This window comes from Microtus pennsylvanicus, chromosome X (genome assembly GCF_037038515.1).
Source record: "Microtus pennsylvanicus isolate mMicPen1 chromosome X, mMicPen1.hap1, whole genome shotgun sequence".
Classification (NCBI taxonomy): Eukaryota; Metazoa; Chordata; class Mammalia; order Rodentia; family Cricetidae; genus Microtus; species Microtus pennsylvanicus.
This window is the reverse complement of record NC_134601.1, coordinates 64,768,276-64,789,692: the sequence shown is the minus strand read 5'-3', so window position 1 is coordinate 64,789,692 and position 21,417 is coordinate 64,768,276.

Genomic DNA, 21,417 nt, shown 5'->3' with positions numbered 1-21,417 from the left:
CAGCAGACTTGCAAACCCCACCAACAATCTAAGTAGACTAACCCAAACTGAGAACAGAAGCTGTTCCCAGCAACTAGCAGTAAATGATTCTAAAGGCAGTGACAGGTTCACAACTTTCGACAGCATCTTTTTCTTCTACTTTAAAGAGAATTGCTTATTTTTATTTTATATGTGTTAGTGTTTGACGTGCATGATATAGGCCTGTGTACTGGTGCCAGGTCCTCTGGAATTTTAGTGACAGCCAGCTGTGAGCTGCCATGTGGGTGCTGGGAATTGAACCCGGGTCTTCCGGAAGAGCAGACAGTGATGCTGACTGCTGAGCCATCCTCCCAGCCCGCAAACACACTTCTTGATCTCTCTATCTTACTGATAAGGTATTACTGTTCTTGCTTTTGTAACTGTTCAGAAAATATTCATCCTTTATTTGTAGTGTTTGATGCATTAACAGCTAATGTATCTGTTGTTATGTTCTATTCTTTATCATTTGCACTTTATCCCCCTCATATTTTGTTTATGTAATTCTTATTTTTAATATTTTAGCTTTAGAGCATTCTCATTTCTCATCAGCCTTTCTGATATGTTTTAGAGATTATAACTTATATGTCCTTACTATTTTATAGTCTACACAGAATTGCTTTTTGCCCCCTTTCTCCAGAAAGTAAATCCTGATGTTAGGTGTGGTACCTCACACCTGTATTCCCAGGGCTCAGGAAGTGGAAGCAAAGGGTTTGACATGAGTTTGAGGCCAGCCGGGGACACATGGTGAGGTTCAGTAAAGTATGGGTTTCAGGGTGAAATTATATTTTAAAAGTAAAATATTTAACAATAGAAATACATTTGCCATTTTTTAGAGCTCTTTATTCTACAAAACCCTGTAGATAATCCACGTGCATATCTGTAAAACACACGTAAAATATCATCATTTGCTTTTTAGCATTCACATATATTTTACATTTTGTCCACGTGTATTTATGCATGTGTGTCACAATATACACGTGGAGTTAGCAGGCTACTTTTAGGAGTCACTTCTTTCTTTTCACTGTACCCAGGAAGGCAAACTCAGGCCACTGTGCTTGGCGCAAGCATCTGGAGGCACAGGGCCATCTTGCCAGGCACTGCGTGTATTATAAAGAAAAACGTGGAAATCGGGAACTTGGTATTAAGATGACATTCATGCGTTCTGATGGTCTTTATTTGCACCAAAGGATATCCTTGTTTCTGGTCTTTTTCTTCAACCAGAAGAATTTCTGATTGTTTATATTTGTGTATTTGTGCTTGTTCCCAGGACTCTTACTTTTCTTTCTTTTTGAAAACATCTCTGTCACCTTTAGGCATGAAGAATGTTATCAATGGGTAAGAGACTGAGTTAACTTTTTCTGTCACCACCTTTTAGAGGAAGTTGCTCTCTTGATAGGGAAGCTTGGCCAATCTCTTTTGGCTAGGTTGTGGCTTTCTGAGGCAAGGGAAGAAAACCTGGGAATCCAGCTGCCCTTGCTCTCTTTTGCACACTTCTTGCTGCATTAGCCACCCTGGTTTTGGACGTGGGAAACTTTATCCGGTCGTGTGAGTTTCTCTTTTTCAATTATTAAATTATATCAGTTTTTTTCAGCTAGTCTGCTTAATTCTAGCTTATTGGTAAAATATGCCCTCCCTCTCTTCTAGGGTCCTAGGTCACTGATGAGAAAGTCACAGCTTTTTGAATAAAACACATCATACTAGATGTGCTAGCACCTCAAGTGGATGGAGGGGAGTGGCCATCTTTTCATACGTGGTCTTGGGATTTCCAGCTTTCCATGTATACAAATGAGGCTTTTTTCACTCACTCTTTCCACTCACACGAAAAATCAATTCCATGGTACCTTTAAAGGAAGTCATGGTAGATCAATTCATCTCATACCTGCAGTAGTATTAGAGAAAGCCCAAGAGACGGGCGGACTTTGGTGGCTCTGAGAGGAGAGAATGAACATTAGAGACAGGCATTGGCATGCCACGACACAGCAGAATACTGTTGTTCAACGACCTGTATTCCTAAGACTGGATTTACACTTTCATTTTGTGGTTATCACTATGGTTTTGGTTTTAGTTTTTGATTCAGTGTTTCATTATGTAGCCCAGACTAGTCCGGAATGTGCCTTCCCTTGCCCGTGCCTGCCAACAGGGTGGGCCACAGAAGCAGTTTCTGGTGCTGTTATAAAACACTCCAACAAAAAATCAGCTTAGAGAAGAAAGGGTTTATTTGCACAGGCTTCCAAATCACAGTTCATCACTGGGGAAATAGGGGCAGGAACTCAAGGCAGGAACCTGGAGGAGGGAAGCCTAGAAGGAAGAGCGCTGTTTGCCAGTCTTTTCTCTAGCTTGGTCATAGGCTCATGCTTCTCTGGTACTTTTATCTAACCCAGAGCCTCCTGCCTAAGAATGGTATTGCCTACAGCAGACCGGGACCTCTTATGTGAGTTAATAATCAAAGAAACCACACACAGATGTGTCCAAAGATCAACCTCCTCATCTGATGTAGGCAGTGTCTCACTAGATGCTTTCCTCCCAGTTGACACTGTATTAGATAGACAATAAAACTGGGATAGCCACCATGTCTGTGAGCCTTCCATTTCTGGAGGGAGCTTTTATAAAATGAACAATATACAACATGAAGAACTTGATGTTCTCTGTAAGCATGACGGAGGTGATCTACTTCAGAGAAGAACTTCTTATGGAAGCCTCATCAAGGTTTATTGTACACATGCTCTTCCCAAATGTGACTCCATTGATTTAAAGACAGGAGGGAAGGATGCAACACACTAATGTTTTATTTTACCCTAGAAATCTAAGAAATGATTCCTCAGCACAAACCACACACACACACACACACATGCGACATGGTCTTACAGGAAAGCCATGTGAACCACTGTTGTATGAATTAGGCTCCTCGCGGGATTTTGTAATGGACAATGGTAAAGAGTAATGGTAAAAGGTAAGGAATTCTCAATAAACCATGGATTCAGTAATTAGGAATGCCTTGATTGGCTCAGTTTTGACGCATCTACTCAAAGTAGTAACAAAAGAATCAAGCACCTGCATGGCATTTGTAAATATGCTGCCTTTTTTTTTTTGCAACTTTTCCGTAAAATATAAATCTCTAAAATTAAAAAAATTTTCTTAAAAGGAAGTGGCCTTATGGTGGTTCGGGGCTCTGAATGAAGGGTATTTGACACACTGAAGATTATGGATGGCTCAAATGCGAGGTTTATGGTGTCTGGTTCATCCCCCACTTGGGAATATGCTGTCTTAGTTTTAAATTGTAATCACTCTGTTCAAAGTCAAGTTGAAAAGATTTATTTAAGTTTACAGTTGTAGTCCTTTGTGAAAGGAACTCAAGGAAGGAATCTCAAAGCAGGAATCAAAGCAGAGGTGTAGCAGAATAATGCAAACCCAGAGACAGGTATTGGGGTCCAAGCTGAAGATCAGAAAAGCAAAGCAGCAAACCACTAGAGAGACCTCTTACCCTACCTAGTGTTCAGACTCAAAGGGCAAGGTCTTGTCACCACGAATCCTCACACTCCATACTCCAGTGAGTTCCCGTCTCTTCTCCTTTATATTCATCCCTCTGCTCAGCATATTGCTCCTGTCTCCAACTCCCTAGTGCTGGGATTAAAAGTGTGTGACTCCCAAACACTGACATTAAAGGTGTAAAGCAACACCACCTGTATCTGTTTCTGTATTAATCTTGTATATTTCAGGATAGCCTGGAACTCACAGAAATTTGCCTGCCTCTGTATTCCCAGTTCTAGGATTATAGGTGTGTGCCACCCCACCCCCTGCCCTGTCCCGTATAGCTGAGGAGTGTGGCTGCTTTGCCCGCTGATCTTCAGGCAAGCTTTATTCATTTAAACACAAATATACCAGTATACAGAGGCCATGGCGGGAATGCTGCTTACTGCCTTGCTTTCCATGGCTTACTCAGCTTCCCTGTTTTACAAGCGATCACCACCTACCTGCTGAAGTTTCTTTATACAAGACTTGAGGCAGGTGTCATTAGACTGTCACCTGAGATTCCAGCCTCTCCTTGAAGCATCTCCTTTTCAGCTGTGTGAGATTCTGTCCCAGTTACATGTGGTTCTGTAGCCTCTGGAGACCCTAGAATACCAAGAGTGTAGAAGGTCGATTGACAGGGGAGGCACTTCTATCTCTCCAGCTATGGAGAAGGACTCCTTCTTCCACGCCACAGTCAGTCACTGCTCTGCACCTGTAAGTAATCCCTCATCCATTAGGTGTAAGTTTTAAACTCTGGCTCACCAAGTGGGGTTTTGGTGGAATAATACCTTGGTCTGTTGGAGGCCTAGCTGATTTGGGAAACACTTAACTCTCAGGGTCTAAGTTAATGTTTACAGAATATAGCCACTTTTTTTTAGTAATCCACTTTTTTAAAAACTACATGTCTGATTATCTTGTATCCCAAATTAAACTTCATCCTAGCATCTGAAGAATAGCGCAGTTAGCAAGGTGCTCTCTTTGCAAGCATGAGGACACAAATTCCACCCCCAGAATCTAAGTAAAAATTCCAGTTCTGGTAGTCTGTACATAAAATCCAGCACAAAACTGTGCAGTCGTAATGTTCCTTGGGTTTACCAGTCATACCACTTACCCCATTTTGTCAGCTTCAGGCCAATAAAGACACTGTCTCAGAAAAAAAGAGACAGCACCTGCAAAAACACACCCATACCTTTCCTTAGGCATCTACCAGAAGTGTGCACTGAAACCCACACCCACCCACGCACACCAGTGCCACACACACACCTATATTTGATCACCGGTGTGGTTATTCTCTTCCTTGGATACGCTGTGACATCATACTAGGAGCTTACATATACCACACATCACTACAACCTCACAACAACCTCCCCCCAACACGCAGAGGATGAAGAGAGAGAGAGAGATAGAGAGAGAGAGAGAGAGAGAGAGAGAGAGAGAGAGAGAGAGAGAGAGAGAGAGAATGAATTATGGAACTTATGCCCAATGTCCAATTTGATTAGCCTGAAAAAAGGTCCAGGTATCAGTGCTAAGAAATCAGGTGACACTGCTCAACCTAATTCCGCCCTCCTGACTCCTACTTCCAGTTACCTCACTGGTTTTCTTACTAAGTGGAGAGGATCTCTCTTTTTCTCTGCTCTTGACCTTACCAGCTGTCTCTTCCTTCCTTTCTCTCTTTCTTCCTTTCATCTTTCTGTGTCTTTATTTCATTCATTTGTTCATTTGATCCTTCTTGTTCTCAAAAGAGAAGAATTCTGATAGGATGCAGTAGTTGGTCAAGTACTCAAGAGTGTAAGCACAGCAATGAAGGAGGCAAAGCAAACTGGCCAAGTTGAGATGCAGCATCCTAGATTCTAGTGTGCACATGACCTAAAATTCTCTTCTTACTGTCCTTCTCTCAGCTTTGCTCCTCCTAGAATGGATACTTCTAGAAAAGCGTTGTGCTTTTCTGAAAAGTCCAGCTTACATAAAATTCAATCTGTTATAAGTAAGTAGGTGTATAAGATGCAAGAATATGTAAAGAAGTTTAAGAAACAGCTGAAGTTTGTCAGTTATGGTGGTGCACGCCATTAATCCTAGCACTCTGAAGGCAGAGACACATGAATTTCTGAGTTCTTGGCCAGTCTGGTTTATAGAGAATGTTCCAGGATATTCAGGGCTACACAGAGAAACTCAGAAAAAAAAGAAGGAAGGTAGAAATCAAAAAAATGAAGAAAGGAAGGAAGGGACAGAGAGAGAGAGAGAGAGAGAGAGAGAGAGAGAGAGAGAGAGAGAGAGAGAGAACAAAACTAAGTTGAAAATTTATTAGGGGAAAGGGTTAGAACACTCTGCATGCCACCCTGCAGAGGAAGTCTTGAGACTATTTTAATCTGATCCAGCTATTATGGACCACCGCACCCATTGTTGGTCACATCCTGTTTAGAAGGTCCTGAGCTGGGCCATCCCTAGTCTCCCACTGCCATTCTCCTACTCTCCTGACCCCAGGTAGGCCACCACATTAACTTTATGTCACTTAGGACCCTAGGCTGCCTACCCATTGTTCTATGGCATGTCTTTTGTGGTCTGTTGGTCCCTCCCAGAGCTCACATTATACCTAATAGCTTCACTGGCAACTGCCACCATACTCCAAATCCTAGGTCTTTTTGTGTTTTTCCTTCAGTACAATGGAGACAGTCTGGTGTCCGGACATCTGGCTCAAACCTTGATATTCCTTAGCTCATTTAGGGCAGTGCACCAGCTCTCAGAGAAGAAAGCAGCCAGCCACAGCCAGCACAGGCTTCCCAGAATCATGCTGAGTGGAAAGAGAAGATGATGAATCTGTACACCACTCAGGGTGAGTCTAGCCATCTGGAAGTTTCTTTCTTGCTCATGTTTCAGGCCTGACCAACAAAAACATTTTAAGCAAGAGTGGGCAACACACCCTACCTGGGACCATTGGGACAGAACGAGTTGGTCTGGTCGTGGTCGGGAAGGGCACTGAAGCCGACTGCAGTAGTAGATGGACGGCTTCAGCCTGGGGAGGAGGCAGAATCCTCAGACCTTAAACCTGGAAGGTAAGAACTAGGGATTTGTCATGCCTGAGAAAGTCCCCAGGGATGCTGAACAGAGGGGAGAGCAGCAGGTTGTACTACCAGTCCCTGTTGGCCAAGAAAGGAGATGGTCCCTACAGAGCAGGTCCTGTAAGATTCTCTGACTCCCAGGGGTGCCCATCTCGAGCCCGAAAGCCCTCCAGTATAGAAAGGAGGAAGCACAGGGCTAACGCCCTTTCTGTGGTTCCTATCTTCACAAGACCAAGGCTAGATGGGTGGAGACCTGTTCTCTGCCTGGAACACATGAATTCATGACTCCAGCTCTAGTTTCAGGAGCTTTGTGACATCAGTTTTCTGTAACATAGCGCTTACTGTGGATAACATGACAACAGTTGCCAGGAAACGCATCTGAGAAGCTCCTCCCAGTGACTGGCTGTGTCTTGTTCTCACAGCCCTGACTCTTTTCCACTTCTGCTCATGGTCCTTCCTGTCCTCACTGTTGGGACCCACAGGAACATATCGTGTGAGGTGCCGTTCACATCTACAACCACTAGATGTCCACAGAGATACTGGTGAGAAGCTTTTCTGTTCTTTTCAGGCTGGGCCAACATTTCCAATCACAGGTAGATTTTGTTCTTGTCCACCGCAGGAAATTAGGGAGACAGACAAACAAGTGTCCTTGTACTTTCCCCTCACACACACATATCTCTCTTTCAAATACCCCTTCCAGTGAATAAAGTCTGAGAACTAGTATCTGGCCCACCTGGGATCCCCTGGCTTGACTTTCTGATCTTTTTCCAAATCATAGAGCTGAGAGTGAGTAGTTGCCAGAGTCTAGGAAATGAGCCGTGAATGTGCCATTTTGGGTGTTTCTCAGTGTCCTGTATCTACTGCCTTCTTCATATGGTTACGTAGTGACTGCCCATGTTGCCTCCTGACCTCACAATGATCAGGATGACTAGGAGGCATGACCAAATCATGGGTAACATCTTAGTTGCTCTGTGGCTTGGGAGCTACTTATTTAGCCTCTCTGAGCATTTTGCTTCTTATGTACAATATAAATGGCAACAATACTTATGACATGGAGTCACTCTAATGGTGAAGTAAATATATAAATGAACAGACTATGTGGATCACGTGTGTGTGTGTGTGTGTGTGTGTGTGTGTGTGTGTGTGTGTGTGTGTGTCTTGCTATGTAACATGGGTTGAATAGCCCAGGGTCGCCTCACAGTTACAGATGGCTGTTTGTTGTTTCTGCAAACTGATCTCAGGTCCTCTGGCTAAGAGCACTATCCAGATCAAAAGATATATCTTATTATTATTATTTCAGGTCTTGTTTATTTTAATTTTATGTGTATGGATATTTTCCCTGCATGGGTGTCTGTGGATTTGCCCACTGAGGTCATAAGATGCTGTCATATCCCATGGAACTGGAATAGCATGCAGTTGTGAGCCACCATTTGGGGTCTTGGGACTGAAGTCAGGTCCTCTGCAAGAGCCATCTCCTCAGCGCCTCCTCATGATATATATTTTTCTTTTAATTTTTCCTTATTTTTAAATATTACATTTTTAAACATATTTCCCCCTTCCCCAATTCCTCCCAACTTAACATTATGCTCTTTCTCTTGCTTAAAACAAACAAACAGTCCTTGTATAAGTCAACAACAAAACTGTGGAGTCCTATTTATACTGGAAACTACTGTGCATGTGGCCTGTTCTCGGGTTTCTTTGCCATACCCAGTGTTACTAAATTGAGAAAGCAGCTATCCATCACAAACAGCTACTTGCTAGGTGTAGGGCTTTGTGGCCACTTCCCCTCCTCCATGCTGGGATTTTATCTGGCTTGAGCTCTTGCAGATCTTGTGAGTGATCTCACAGTCTCTGTGAGGTCCTATGTGCATCACCTCTGTTGGGTCTGGAGAAAGATATTCCTTTGGAGTCATCCACCACCTCCGGAGATTCAGATAGATGCAGACTTCGTGAGTCATCACCCATGACTGAGTGGGCTTTTTAGTGATGCAAGTGCTTTAGATTCACCCTTGTTGTGTAAAGTCTTCATTCACAATTTCATCTGGCATGGGTTCCCTGCCCAGTAATAATGTCACACAATGCCACGACGGTGCTGTTAATGGTGACCCCGGCACATGGTGGAGACTCCTCATGTGGCAATAGATAGGATGCAAAGCTTACAGATCAGATTCAGTGAGTGCTAAGTGTAACAGCCTTCACAGGCCCTGCCATCATGCTGCAGGTCTGGGATGCTCACCACAGTCCTCCAACAGTGCCACCTGATGGGGGCTAAGTACTCAAACAGCAGACTTGCAAACCCCTTACTAAATGAGCAGTAAATGTTTCTAAAGGCTGTGACATGTTCACCACTGTCGCCAGCATCTTTTTCATCTACATTAAAGAGAATTACTTATTTTTATTTTACGTGTGTTAGTGTTTGGCCTGCATGATACAGGCCTGTTTAGGGTGCCAGTTTCCCTGGAATTGTAGTGACAGCCAGCTGACAGTTGCCATGAGGGTGCTGGGAGTTGAACCCTGGTCCTCTGGAAGAACAGTCAGTGATGCTAACTTCTGAGCAATCCTCCCAACCCTCAAACACACTTCTTAATCTCTCTATTTTACTGATAAGGTATTACTCTTCTTGCCTTTGTATCTGTTCAGATAATATTCATCCTTTATTTGCAGTGTTTGATCCATTAATATCTAATGTATATGTTGTGACGTTCTACTCTTTATCATTTGCACTCTTATCCCCATCATATTTTGTTTCTCCAATTCTTATTGTTATTGTTTTAGCTTTAGAACTCTCTCATTTCTCATCAGCCTTTCTGATATGTTTTAGTGATTATAAATTACATGTCCTTACTATTTTATACTCCACAACAGTATTGCTTTTTGACCACTTTCTCCAGAGTGTAAATCCTGATGTTAGGTGTGGTGCCTCACACCTGTAATCCCAGGACTCACGAAGTGGAAGCAAAGGGTTTGACATGAGTTTGAGGCCAGCTGGGCCCACATAGTGGGGTTCATGCCAGTATGGGTTCCATGGTAAGATCGTATTTCAAAAGTAAAACTTTTTAACAATAGAAACTCTTTTGCCATTTTGTAGTGCTCTTTATTCTACAATACACTGTAGTTAATTCATGTGCTGATATGTTAATCATACCTAAAATATCAGTATTTGCTTTTAAGCATTCAATATATTTTACATTTTGTGCACATGTGTTTATGCATGTGTGTCTCAGTATACAAGTGGAGGTAGCAGGCAACTTTTAGGAGTCACTTCTTTCTTCAGTGTACACAGGGAGGCAAATTGAGGCCATCATCGTAGTCACAAGCATCTGTAGGCACTGGGCCATCTTTCCAGGCCCTGTGTGTATTTTAAAGAAAAAAGTGGAGATAGGGAACTTGGTATTAAGTTTACATTCAAGCCTTCTGATGGGCTAATTTGCACAAAAAGATGTTGTTATCTGTGGTATTCTTTTTCTGCAACCTGAATAATTTCTGATTGTTTATATTTGTATACTTCTCCTTGTTCACAGGACTCTTACTTTTCATTCTTTTTGAAAACATCTTTGTCACCTTCAGGCAGGAAGAATGTTATCAATGGATAAGAGACTGAGTTAAGTTTTTTGTCACTACCTTTTAGAGGAAGTTTCTCTCTTGATGGGGAAGCTCAGCCAATCACATTTGTCTAAGGTGTGGCTGCCTGGGGGCAGGGAAGAAAACCTGGGAATCCAGGTGCCCTTGCTCTCTTTGGCTCTCTTAGTGCAGTTTCACAGACTGGTTTTGGACATGGGAACCTTTACCCCGGTAGTGTTGAATTTCTCCGTTTGCAATTATTAAATTATATCTGCTGTTTTGAGCTGGTCTGATTAATCCTAGCATACCAGTCGAATACACCACCAGTCACTAATAGCCTCCAAGGTCACTGATGAGAAAGTCAGAGCTTTTTGAATAAAACGTGTCTTGTGTGATATGCTAGCACCTAAAGTGTATGGAGGGGATTGGATATCTTTTCAATACGTGGTCTTGGGATTTCCGGCTATCTTTGTATACAAGTGAGGCTTTCCTCCTATCTCACTTGACACACATGAAAAATAATTCCATGGTCCCTTTAAAGGAAATCATGGTAGATCAGTTCATCTCATACTGCAATAGTATTAGAGAAAGACCAAGAAACAGGAGGACTTTGGTGGCTCTGAGAGGAGAGAATGAACATTAGAGACAGGCATTGGCATACCATGACACAGCAGAATAATGTTGTTCAGCGACCTGTATTCCTAAGAGTGGATTTTCACTTTCATTTTGTGTTTATCACTATGGTTTGGGTATTACCATTTTTTTGTTTTTTATTATTATTTATTTATTCATTAAAGATTTCTGTCTTTTCTTGTGCAATCTTTCTTACTCTTTTTTTCTTTCTTTCTTTCGTTTCCTCCCTCCCTCCCTTCCTTCCTTCCTTCCTTCCTTCCTTCCTTCCTTCCTTCTTGTGTATCTGAGTATCTCAGTGTAGCCATGGCTGTCCGGGAACTTTCTCTATAAACCAGATTGACCAAGAACTCAGAGATTTATCTACCTCTGCCTCTAGAGTACTGGGATTAAAAGCATGCACCACCATGCCCGGAGAACTTAACCTGTTTCTTAATCTTCTTTACATATTCTTGCATCTTATACACCTACTTATCACAGATTGAATTCCAGGTAAGCTGGGCTTGTGAGAAAAGCACACACTTTTCCCAGAAGTATTCATTCTAGGGGGAGGACAAAGGAAAGATGGACAGTTAGAGGAGCAATTTAGGCCCTGTTCCTATCAGGATATAGGTTGCTGCATCTCGACTGGGCCAGTTTGCTTTGCCTCCTCGATTGTTCTACTTACACTCTTGAGTACTGGACCAACTACTGCATCCCATCAGAATCATTCCCTTTTGATAACAAGAAGTATCAAATGAACAAATGAATGAAAGAAAGACAGACAGAAAGATGAAAGGAATGAAGAAATTAGGGAAACTGCTGTTAACGTCAAGACCAGAGAAAAATAGAGATCCTGTCCACTTAGTACAAAACCAGTGAGGTAACTTAAAGTAGAATTCAGAAGGCCGGAATTAGGTTGGGTAGTGTCACCTGATTGCTTAGCTCTGATACCTGGACCTCCTTTCAGGCTAATCAAATTAGCCTTTGGGCATAAGGTACATAATTCACTCTCTCTCTCCATCCCTCTGTGTGTGGGGGCAGAGGGTGTTGTCAGGTTGTAGTTGTGTGTGTGGTATGTAAGCTCCTAGTATGAATTCACAGGGTATCCAGGGAAGGGAATCTCCACACCAGGTGATCAAATGTAGGTGTGTGTTTGATTGTGTGTGTGGGGGGGGGTCGGTGGGTTGGTGTGGATCTGGTTATCTGTGCACACTTCTGGTAGATGCCTAAGGACAGCTTTGGGTGTGTTTTCTCAGGTGCGGTCCTCTTTTTTTTTTCTGAGACAGAGTCTTTCATTGGCCTGAAGTTCACAAAATAGGATAAGTCTTCTCACCAGTAAACCCCAGGAACATTATGTCTGCACAGTTTTGTGCTGGGATTTCAAGTACAGGCTAACAGAACAGGAGGTTTTATTTAGATTCTGGCGGTTGAATCTGTGTCCTCGTGCTAGCAAAGCAAGCACCTTGCTAACTGAGCTATCCCCTCAGATATAGGATGAAGTGTGTAGCTGGAATACAAGATAATCAGAAATGTAGTTTTTTTTAAAAAAAGTGGATGTACTAAAAAAGACGGTGGGTATAGTCTGAAAACATTGACTTAGACCCTGAGAGTTAAGTGTTTCCCAAATCAGCTAGGCCTCCAACAGACTAAGGTATTATTCCACCAAAACCCAACTTGGTGAGCCAAAGAGTTTAAAACTTACAGCTAATGGATGAAGATTACTTACAGGTGCAGAGCAGCGACTGACCGTGGCATGGAAGAAGGATTCCTTCTCTGTAGCTGGATAGATGGAAGTGCCTGCCCCATCAATTGACCTTCCACACTCTTGGTACTCTAGAGTCTCCAGAGGCTACAGAACCACGTGTAACTGGGACAGAATCTCACACAGCTGGGAAAAGTCTCAACGAGAAGCTGGAATCTCAGGTGAGAGTCTAATGACACCTGCCCCAAGTCTTGTATAAAGAAACTTCAGCAGGCAGGTGGTGGTAGGGTGTATAACAGGGAAACTGAGTAAGTCATGGAAAGCAAGGCAGTAAGCAGCAATCCCGCCATGGCCTCTGTATACTGGTATATTTGTGTTTAAATGAATAATGCTTGCCTGAAGATCAGCGGGCAAAGCAGCCACACTCGTCGGCTATACAGGACAAGGGGGTGGTAGCACACCCCTTTAATCCCAGGACTTGGAAGACAGAGGCAGGCAAATCTCTGTGAGTTCCTGGATATCCTGGGCTACACAAGATTGATCGAGAAACAGATCCAGGTGGTGGTGGTTTACACCTTTAATCTCAGTGTTTGGGATCACTCACTTTTAATCCCATCACTTTGAGTTGGAGACAGGAGTAATAATCTGAGCAGAGTGAGGAATATAAATGAGAAGAGACATTCACTCACTGGAGTGTGGATTCTGAGGATTCGTGGTGACAGGACCTCGCCCTTTGAGTATGAACACTTGGTAGCCGTAAAAGGTCACTCCAGGGGTTGGCTGCTTTGCCAGCCTTTGGGTGATACTACCCAACCTAATTCCGGCCTCCTGAATCCTACTTCCAGTTACCTCACTGGTTTTTCTTATTAAGTGGAGAGGATCTCTCTTTTTCTCTGGTCTTGATCTTAGCAGGAATCTCTTCCTTTCTCTCTTCTTTCCTTTCTTCTTTCTGTCTCTCTTTCATTCATTTGTTCATATGATCCTTCTTGTTTTCAAAAGAGAAGAATTCTGATAGGATGCAGTAGTTGGTCAAGTACTCAAAGTGTAAGCAGAGCAATTAAGGAGGCAAAGCCACCTGGCCAAGTTGCGATGCGGCAACCCAGATTCTAGTGGGCAGAGGGCCTAAATTTCTCTTCTCACTGTCCATCTCTCCTTTGTCCTCCCCCTAAAATGGATACTTCTAGGAAAAGTGTGTGCTTTTCTTAGAAGTTTAGGTTACCTAGAATTCAATCTGTTATAAGTAGGTGTATAAGATGAAAGAATATGTAAAGCAGTTTAAGAAACAGCTGAAGTTTTTCAGGTATGGGGCTGAATGCCTTTAATCCCAGTACTCTGGAGGCAGAAGCAAATGAATCTCTGAGTTCTTGGTCAGTCTTGTTTATGGAGAAAGGTCCTGGACAGCCATGGCTACACAGAGAAACTCAGATAAACAAAAAGGAAGGAAGGAAGGAAGGAAGGAAGGAAGGAAGGAAGGAAGGTGCCATGGATCGGCCCAGGGGAACCACTCAGACCGTGGGAGAATCAGTGTCTTGGTAACAGAAAGGCACAAGTTCGGTGAATGACAGACAGACAGACACAACACACAAGAGAGTGCTTGGAATCTGCTGCAATTTTACTGATTTCATGTTTTTATTATATAGTATTCAGACAAAGAACAAATCAGAAGGTCATGTATCATTGGTTGGCACAGTATGAAAGCTTCTTTTAGTCACATCATCGATATTTAAGTATATTACCCGGAACAGGTGTTAGACATAAAGCATCCTTAGAAGAGTAAATCTTTTTCTTGGGAATGTAAACCTCAGGCAAGTGGTGTCATCTTATGAATAGAAAGTTTCTGTCTCATTATCGCTATCATGGCCCTTCCTCTTCCTAAACCTTTCTTTCATCTAGTGACCAAATATACCTAATCAGTTCTCTGCACCTGTTGAAATACACATTTTTGTACCTTGTTATGCAGCAGAGAAATGGGGGTTGGGATCTAGCAAGCCTATCCATAAACTTCAAAATATAACATAACAGTCTTTGTCTATCAACATTAACCCATCTATTCCCTAGGTTATCATACACCCTGTGTATGACAAAGGTTCTGCTGTAGTATTGTACATCCCCATATTGTGTGTCCCTATCCCAGAGTTGTTACTGAAGAGATAATGCTTGTCTTGTAAATATATAGAATATCATTATTATAAAAGAGATTGTGCAAAGTCCATATCTCACATAGCCAGCTAATCAAGAAAACCATCTATGCCTCAGTGGTGGCTAATACAGGGCCATTTGCCATTGTCCTCCAAGAAGCCTAGTCCCATAGGACATGTAGCTCTCGTCTGGGATAATGACAGATGTCACGTCACACAGTCAACACTGCAGTTGGTGAAGCAGGAAGGAAGGAAAGAAAAAAAGGAAGGAAAAAAAAAGAAAGAGAGAAAGAAAGGAAGAATGAGAGAGAGAGAGAGAGAGAGAGAGAGAGAGAGAGAGAGAGAGAGAAAGAAAAGACAAACCTAAGTTGAAAGTTTACTGGGGGAGGGTTCGAGCACTCTGCATGCCACCCTGCAGAGGAAGTCTTGAGCCTGTTTTTATCTGATCCAGATAATATGAACCACCATTTCCCATTGTTGGTCACATCCTGTTTGGAAGGTCCTGAGCTGGCCCTTCCAGAGTCTCCCACTGCAATTTTCCTTTTCTCTTGACCCCAGGTAGGCCACCATCATTATCTTAATGGCACATCAGGACCTTAACTGCCTACCCATTGTTCTATGGCCTTTCTTTTGTGCTCTGTTTGTCCTGCCAAGAGATCACCTTATCCCTAATAGCTTCACTGTCAACTGCCATCATACTCAAATCCTAGGTCTTTTTAGTGTTTTTCCTTCAGCACAATGGAGACAGGCTGGTGTCCGGACATCTGGCTCAGATCTTGGTTATCCTCAGCTCATATGGGGCAGTGCACCAGCTGTCAGCTAAGAAAGCAAGGAGCCACAGGCAGGAGAGGCTTCCCAGAATTACGCTGAATGGAAAGATTAGATGATAAAACTGTACACCAGTCATGGTGAGTCTAGCCATCTGGAAGTTTCTTTCTTGCTCATGTTTCAGGCCTGATCAACAATGAAGCCTTTTAAGTAAGAATGGGCAACTCAGCCTACTTGGGACGATCGGGAGAAACGGGTTGTTCTTGTCGGTGTTGGGAAGGGCACTGAAGCCAACTGCAGTAGGAGATGGACAACTTCAGCCTGGGGAGGAGGTAGAATCTCAGATCTTAATCCTGGAAGGTAAAAATGAGGGGTTTGTCAGGCCTGAGAAAGAACACAGGGACAAGGAACAGAGGGGAGAGCGGCATGGTGTACCACCAGGCCCTTCTGGCCAAGCAAAGGAGATGATCCCAACAGAGTAGGTCCTCTAATATTCTCTGACTCCCAGGGTGTCCATCTAGCTTTAGGAAGCCCTCTAGAATAGAAAGCAAGGAGCACAAGGCTTATGGCTTGCCTGTGGTTCCTATCTCCACAAAAACAAGTCTAGATGGGTGAAGATTTAGTCTCTACCCAGAACGTATGAATTCTTGACTCCAGCTGTGGTTTCAGGAGCTTCGTGACATCAGTTTCATGCATCATGTGCCTAATGTGGATAACGTGACAACATTTGCCAAGAAACGTATCAGAGCAGCTCCTCACAGTGACTGGATGTCTTGTTCTCACAGCCCTGGCTCTTCCCCCCTTCTACTCATGGTCCTTCCTGTCCTCACTGCTGGGCTCCACAGGAACATTTTGTGTGAAGCGTCATTCACATCTTTGACTACTAGATGTTGAGAGAGATACTGGCGAGAAGATTTTCCGTTCTTTTCAGGCTGGGGCAACATTTCCAATCACAGGTAGATTTTGTTCTGGTCCACCGCAGGAAAGTAGGGAGGCAGACAAACAAGTGTTCGCGTACTTTCCCCTCAAACACTCATCTCTCTCTTTCATATACCCCTTCCAGTGAATAAAGTCTGAGAACCAGTATCTGGCCCACCTGGCATCCCCTGCCTTGACTTTCTGATCTTTTTCCAAATCAGAGCAGAGAGTTAGTAGTTTCCAGAGTCTAGGAAATGAGCCATGAATCTGCCTTCTTGGGTGTTTCTCAGTTTCCTGTATCTACTGCCTCCTTCATATGGTTACACACTGAGTGGCCAGGGTGCTTCCTGACCCCACAATGATCAGGAAGACTAGGAGGCATAAATAAATCATGGGTAACATCTTAGTTGCTCTGTGACTTGGGAGCTACTTATTCATCCTCTCTGGGCCTTTCGTTTCTTGTACAATGTGGATGGCAACAATGCTTATGATATGGAGTCCCATTAATAGTGAAGTAAATATAAAAATGTACAGATATGTGGAGAACGTGTGTGTGTGTGCGCGCGTGTGAGTGTGTATGTATGTCTTGCTATGTAACATGGGCTAATAAACATGAACTAAATAGCCCAGGGTGGCCTCACAATACAGATGGCTGTTAGTAGTTACTGCAAACTGAATTCAGGTCGTATGACTAAGCACACTATCGAAATCAATAGTTGTATCATATTATTTCAGGTTTTATTTATTTTAATTTTATGTGTATGGGTATTTTATCTCCGTGTGTCTTTGTGGATTTGCCCACATAGGTCATAAGATGGTGTCAGTTTGCTTGGAACTAGATAACAGGCCATTGTGAGTCACCATTTGGAATCTGGGAGCTGAAGTCAGGTCTTTTGCGAGAGCCATCCCCTCAGCCCCACCTCAACATATATATTTTACTTTTCATTTTTCCTTATATTTAAATTTTTCATTCATTTTTATCATATTTTCTCCCTTCCCTAACTATTCCAAATTAACATTATGATCTTGCTCTTGCTTAATACAAACAAAAGAGTCTGTTAATAAGTCAAAAACAAAACCATGGAGTCCTATTTATACTGGAAACTCCTGGGCATGGGGCCTGTTCTAGGGTGTGTTTGCTATACTTAGTATCACTCCATTGAGAAAAGTGTTTTAATTCTCCAAGCAGCTATCAATCACAAATAGCCACTTGCCTAGATGTAGGGCTTTGTGACCACTTCCCCTCCTCCATGCTGGGATTTTATCTGGCTTGAGCTCCTGCAGATCTCATTAGTGATCTCACAGTCTCTGTGAGGTCCTATGTGCATCAGCTCTGTTGGGTCTGGAGAACGATGTTTCTTTGTAGTCATCCACCACCTCCGGAGATTCAGATAGATGCAGCATCCGTGGGTCCTCAACCATGAGAGAGTGGGCTTTTAGTGATGCAAGTGCTTTAGAATCACCTTGTTTCTATAAACTCCTTACCCACAATTTGGTCTGACATGGGTTCCCTACCCAGGAAAAGTCTCACCAATGCCATCACGGTGCTGTTAATGGGACCGCGGCACATGGTGGAGACTCCTCATGTGGCAATGGACAGGATGCAAAGCTTACAGATCAGATTCAGTGAGTGGTAAGTGTAACAGCCTTCAAAGGCCCTGCCCTCATGGTACAGGCCTGGGATGCTCCACACAGTCCTCCAACAATGCCGCCTACTGGGGACTAAGTGCTCAAATAGCAGACTTGCAAACCAACAATCTAAGTAGACTAACCTAAACTGAGAACAGAAACTGTTCCCAGCAACTAGCAGTAAATGATTCTAAAGGCAGTGACAGGTTCACAACTGTTGCCAGCATCCTTTTCTTTAAAGAGAATTACTTATTTTTATTTTACGTGTGTTAGTGTTTGGCCTGCATGATATTGGCCTGTGTGAGGGTGCCAGGTCCCCTGGAATTGTAGTGACCGACAGCTGCCAGATGCCATGTCGGTGCTGGGAATTGAACCCGGGTCCTCTGGAAGAGTAGACGGTAATGCTAACTGCTGTGCCATCCTCCCAGCCCTCACATACACTTCTTAATCTCTCTATCTTACTAATAATGTATTGTTGTTCTTGCTTCTTTATCTGTTCAGAAAATATTTATCCTTTATTTGTAGTGTTTGATCCATTAATAGCTAATGTATCTGTTGTTATGTTCTATTCTTTATCATTTGCACTCTTACCCCCTCATATTTTGTTTCTCTAGTTCTTATTTTTAATGTTTTAGCTTTAGAACACACTCATTTCTCATCATCCATTCTGATATGTTTTAGTGATAATCAGTTATATGCCCTTATTATTTTGTTGTCTACACAGTATTTCTTTTTGACCCCTTTCTCCACAAAGTAAATCCTGATGTTAGGTGTGGTGCCTCAAACCCATAATATCAGGACTCAAGAAGTGGAAGCAAAGGGTTTGACAAGAATTTGATGCCAGCCCGGGTCACATAGTGAGGTTCGGTCCATTATGGTTTATAGCTTGAGATCATATTTCAAAAGTAAAACTTTTTATGAATAGAAATTCATTTGCCATTTTCTTGTGTTCTTTATTCTACAATACACTATAGTTAATTCGTTTGCATATGTGTTAAACATACCTAAAATATCATGATGTGCTTTTTAGCATTCTCATATATTTTACTTTTTGTGCACATGTATTTTGCATGTGTGTCCCAATATACACGTGGAGGTAGCAGGCTACGTTTAGGATTCAATTGTTTCTTTTTACTGTACCCAGGGAGGCAAACTCAGGCCATCATCTCGACACAAGCATCTGTAGGCACTGGGCCATCTTGGGAGGCCCTTGTGTATTATAAAAGAAAAAAGTGGAAATAGGGAACTTGTTATTAAGATGACATTCAAGACTTCTGATGGTCTTTATTTGCACTAAAGGATGTTGTTGTTTCTGGTCTTTTCCTTCAACCTGAAGAATTTCTGATTGTTTATATTTCTGTATTCCTCTTGTTCCCCGGACTCTTACTTTTCTTTCTTTCTGAAAATATCTATGTCACCTTCAGGCATGAAGAATGTTTTCAATGGCTAAGAGACTGATTTAACTTTTTCCTCTGCTACCTTTTAGAGGAAGTTGCTCTCCCGATAGGAAACCTCAGCGAAACACATTTGGCTAGGGTGTGGCTGCCTGGAGCCAGGGAAGAAAACCTGGGAATCCAGTTGCCCTTGCTCTCTTTTGCACTCCTTGTGGGATGTTCTCCAGAAACGTTTTGGACATGGGAAACTTTACCCTGGTAGTTTGAGTTTCCCCTTTTCAATTATTAAATTATATCTGTTGTTTTCAGCTGGTCTGCTTAATTCTAGCTTATTGGTAAAGTACGCACTCAATTTCTTCTAGGGTCCAAGGTCACTGATGAGAAAGTCATAGCTTTTTGAATAAAACCCGTCATGCTTGATATGCTAGCACCTCAAGTGTATCGAGGGGAGTGGCCATCTTTTTAATACGTGGTCTTGGCATTTCCGGCTATCCATGTATACAAAAGACGCTTTCCTCTCTCACTCTTTCCACTCACATGAAAAACCAATTTCATTGTCCCTTTAAAGGAAGTCATGGTATATCAATTCACCTCATACCTGCACTAGTATTAGAGAAAGCCCAAGAAACAGGAGGACTTTGGTGGCTCTGAGAGGAGAGAATGAACATTAGAGACAGGCATTGGCATACCATGACACAGCAGAATACTGTTGTTCAGCGACCTGTATTCCTAAGAGTGGATTTACACTTTCATTTTGTGGTTATCACTATGGTTTTGGTTTTAGTTTTTGATTCATTGTTTGGTTATGTAGCCCAGACTAGTCTGGAATGTGCCTTCCCTTGTCCGTGCCTGCCAACAGGGTAGGCTACAGTAGCAGTTTCTGGTGCTGTTGTAAAACACTCCAACACAAAATCAGCTTAGAGAAGAAAGGGTTTATTTGGTACAGGCTTCCACGTCACAGTTCATCCCTGGGGAAATCAGGCCAGGAACTCAAGGCAGGAACCTGGAGGAGGGAAGCCTGGAAGGAAAAGTGCTGTTTGTTTGTCCCTTCTCTAGCTTGCTCATAGTCTTATGCTTTGCCGGTACATTTATCTAACCAAGAGCCTCCTCCCTAGGAATGGTATTGCCTACAGCAGACCAGGACCTCTTATGTGAGTTAATAATCAAGGAAACCACACACAGATGTGTCCAAAGACCAACCTCCTAATCTGATGTAGGCAGTTTATCAGTAGAGGCTTCCCTCTCAGTTGACACTGTGTTAGGTAGACAATAAAACTAGGACAGCCACCATGTCTGTGAGCCTTCCATTTCTGGAGGGAGCTTTTATAAAATGAACAATATACAACATGAAGAACTTGATGTTCTCTGTAAGCATGACGGAGGTGATCTACTTCAGAGAAGAACTTCTTATGGAAGCCTCATCAAGATGTAGTGTGCACATGCTCTTCCCAAAGGTGACTCCATTGAAATAAATGATGGAGGAAGGTCATTGTTTAAAAAAATAAAGAAACTGCTTGGCTGGCCCTCATAGGTTAAAACATAGGTGGGTGGAGTAAACAGAACAGAATGGTGGGAGGAAGAGGAAGTCAGCTCAGACTCCACAGATCTCCTCTCGGGGGCAGAAGCCTCAGAGAGATGCCATGCCATGCTCCGGGGCAGACACATGCAATGAAGCTCCTACCCAGGATGGACTTAGGCTAGAATCTTCCCGGTGAGACCGGTGCTCACAGATTATTAGAGATGGGTTGATCGGGATATCAGAATTAGCCAGTAAGGGCTAGAGCTAAAGGGCCAAGCAGTGTTTAAATGAATACTTTTTGTGTATTGTTATTTCAGGGCATAAGCTAGCCAGGCTGCTGGGGTGCTGGGCACGCAAGCCCACTGCTCCTATTACTACAGATAAAGACAGGAGGGAAGGATGCAACAAACTAATGTTTCATTTTACCATAGAAATCTTAAGAAATGATTCCTCAGCACAAACTATACACACACACGCACACATACACACACACACACACACACACACACACACAAAAGACATGTTCTTACAGGAAAGCCATGTGAACCACTGTTGTATGAATTAGGCTCCTCGCAGAATTTTGTAATGGATA